Source organism: Elephantulus edwardii, unplaced genomic scaffold (genome assembly GCF_000299155.1).
Source record: "Elephantulus edwardii isolate Elephantulus edwardi_28Jun2011 unplaced genomic scaffold, EleEdw1.0 scaffold00243, whole genome shotgun sequence".
In the NCBI taxonomy this organism is placed as follows: domain Eukaryota; kingdom Metazoa; phylum Chordata; class Mammalia; order Macroscelidea; family Macroscelididae; genus Elephantulus; species Elephantulus edwardii.
In genome coordinates, this window is record NW_006399993.1 from 1,155,438 (window position 1) to 1,158,649 (window position 3,212).

Genomic DNA, 3,212 nt, shown 5'->3' on the forward strand with positions numbered 1-3,212 from the left:
TATCATGATAGGAGTCCAGAATAAAGGCTATAGAGTGGAGTGGACTTGTGGGGAGGGATTGCATAACAGTGAAAGAATTTTTCTTTTACTTTTCCAAGAGAAGAGTGAATGGGAGGGGAGGGGTGGGCAGGGAGAAAAGTGCAACAATGAATGAATGAAAATCCAAAGTCTCTGTAAACGTTCATTGAAGTTAATAATAATAATAATAAAAAAAGACTTAAATCTCAACTTTGCTGAATTTTTAACTTTTCCAAGCCTCAATTTCCTGTAAAATAATAATAATGGGAATAAAGAGTTTGCGGCTTTGTGGCGAAGACTAAAAGAATTTATACATTTAAGATGATTGGAACAGTGTTTAGGGGAGCTCTGGTGGCCTGGTAAGGAGTTGTGTAGCCAGAGGCTGATAGTCCTTATGTAATAGATAAACGAGCAGTCTCTTCCAGAATTATTTACAGTCTTCTACTGAAGGGTCAGCTATGAGTGTATTTTGCCTCAATAGCAATGAGGCTTTTTTAGTTGGAACAGTGTTCAGTAAGTGGTAACAATGGGGAGGATACTTCGCTTAGTTTAGGTGTGTGTTGGAGGGAGTGAAGTAGGGGAGCAAAAAAAAAATCTAAGTCTTCTGAAAGTGTGGAAATACTGAGTACGAGCTAGTCAGTGGATAAAAAAGGGAGGAAAGTCAGAGGGAATAGCCGGAGCTAAATCAGGCAACTGAGAAAACAATTTGTGGAAATGACAAAATATGAAGCAGAAAGTGGAGAGAGATGAGCAAGAGAGGTAAGCATGGGGTCCAACTGGAGTAAGGTGGGGGGCTTGAAGTTACTGATGTTTGTTTCTGTCCTGAGAGTTCTTGAGGCACTTTGCTCTGTGGAGCACAGGGAGACCTGTGGGGAGGAGGTTGTGGCAGTGGTGGTCTGAACTACAACAGCCCTACAATGGAAATAAATGGCCATGTTTTAGAAGTAGAAGTCACAGAGCGTAGTGATGGGTTCATGAAAGACATAGTGAGAGGGAAGTATGAGGATGGTACCCTGATTTCTACCTTGGGGTGGTATGAGGCAACAGGAAGCATAACACATATGAGGGAAAGATGGATTCAGCATATGGTATGCCTTTGGCCACACCCCCAGACAGATCCTCAATAATTGGGCATCTGTAGCCCCACCTGGCAATTACTCTGTCCTGCCTCTGGTAGGGGTATCATTAGTCATTCTCTGCTGTCTGTTCTCTGGCTGTAGTGGACAGGAGGTCGGGAGGTGGGTAACTTGTATGAGGAGTGGGGAAGAAGCTCTCACCACCAAGCTGAGCTCTCTCTTTTTATTAATTTTTTTATGAGGTTCCTTTCATGGTTCTGATTTCTTTGAATATAATCATGTTAAGTGAACACAAGTATTGGGTTGTTAGACTGTTTTCAAAGAGAACCGTTGGTACTAGTCAGTCCTCTGAGCTGCTGAGGAAACAAAAGCTCAGGAATTAAGTGGTGGAGAAATACCAATTGCTACATTATGAGTGATTATGCTTGCTCTGGTGGCCTAGTAAGTTGCAATCTGAAAGGCACATGGTTCAAATCTACCAGCTGCTTCACTGGAGAAAGATGGGCAATCTCCTCCAGTAAATTTACTACCTCTGAAAACTGCTGGAGAGCCAGTTATGAGTCAATTTTTATTTGGTGGCAAACAACAACATGTTTGCCCTAAGACAAAGACAGAAAAGTACCAGGACTATGGATCACTGGAGGAACAATGAAGTCTGTGAGCATCAGGGAAGGAGGTAGAGAAAACTTCCCAGGGGTATTGTCCTGAAAACAAAATCCTGTTTTCTATTTTATCAGCCAGAAATCCTTTGTCAGTTGCTGCCTTTAGGAAGGAAGACATCTTGTGAGGGGATTCTAGGCTTTAGACTGTCCAGAGAATTGTCCCACAGACAGTTCCGATAGACCTGTATGGGGACACTTCTACATCAGTCTCTGGCATCAGTCAGCTTCTTTTAATTTTGCACTGGCATTTTTCTGACAGCTGGAAACCCAGTATCTATTCATTTTTTATACCAGGGTTCAGCAAAAATTTAGCTTCTATTCCTAGGTTTTGTTTCACTTTTCAAAAAAAATTATCTCATGAATCAATGGATTCTGTCCGAGGGAAGACTAACAATTACAAGAAAAATTTATCTTTCTATTAATAATAAGGGAAAAGTTGGAAGACACAGAAAATGTTGCTTTGTTGTTGTTGATTCCCTTCAAGTTGAGCACGACTCATAGGGACCCTATGAACAAAAGGCCTGAAGCCCCTCTACAACTATCGACATTTATAATAATTTAACAATTTATCAAAATTTCCAGACTGCAGGAAAAGGTCCCGATACCTAAGAGTTCAAGATGTATGACTTCACCGAGGACCAGACCACAGAACTTAAGGAGGCCTTCCAGCAGTTTAACCGAACAGGTGATGGAAAGATCCTGTACAGCCAGTGTGGAGATGTAATGAGGGCCCTGGGCCAGAACCCCAACAATGCCGAGGTGCTCAAGGTCCTGGGAAACCCTAAGAGTGATGAAATGAATGTGAAGGTCTTGGATTTTGAGCACTTCCTGCCCATGCTGCCGATTGTGGCCAAGAACAAGGACCAGGGCACCTATGAAGACTATGTTGAAGGCCTTCGGGTGTTTGACAAGGAAGGGAATGGTGCTGTCATGGGCTCTGAAATCTGTCATGTCCTTGTCACACTTGGTGAAAAGATGACAGAGGAAGAAGTAGAGGTGCTGGTAGCAGGTCATGAGGACAGCAATGGTTGTATCAACTATGAAGAGCTCGTCCGAATGGTGCTGAATGCTTGAGGGCAGCCCTTCCTGTGTCCCCAGAACCCCATGCCTTCTCCTGTGTGAGAACGTATGTAGCCCTGAGAGCCGCCTAGGCTGTCACAGCTCCTTTCCCATCTTGTAGCTCTCAGATAATACTTGCCAGCAGCATTCACCAAATAAACTTGCTGTCTATGCTCCCCACCCCCCCAAATTAATAGAGTTTTCAGAGGCATGTTGTTTAGGAAGTGGATGCCACTTCTGCTTTTTTTGTTACCTAAGTATATTCCCTTCATTATCCAAATGGCTGAGGCAGCCTGAAGTGGTAATTGGGAAGCAACAAAGATCTTGGAAGTTGAGAAGATGGTTTTTTTTTTTTTAAATTTAGGTTGTTTATTTTTCATTTCAATGAACATCTACA

At 42.7% G+C, this 3,212-nt stretch overlaps 1 pseudogene; it reads left to right on the forward strand.

Moving 5' to 3' along the window:
* Positions 1-2,374: 2,374 nt before the first annotated feature.
* Positions 2,375-2,830, forward strand: LOC102862504 (annotated as a pseudogene).
* The last annotated feature ends 382 nt before the right edge of the window (positions 2,831-3,212 follow it).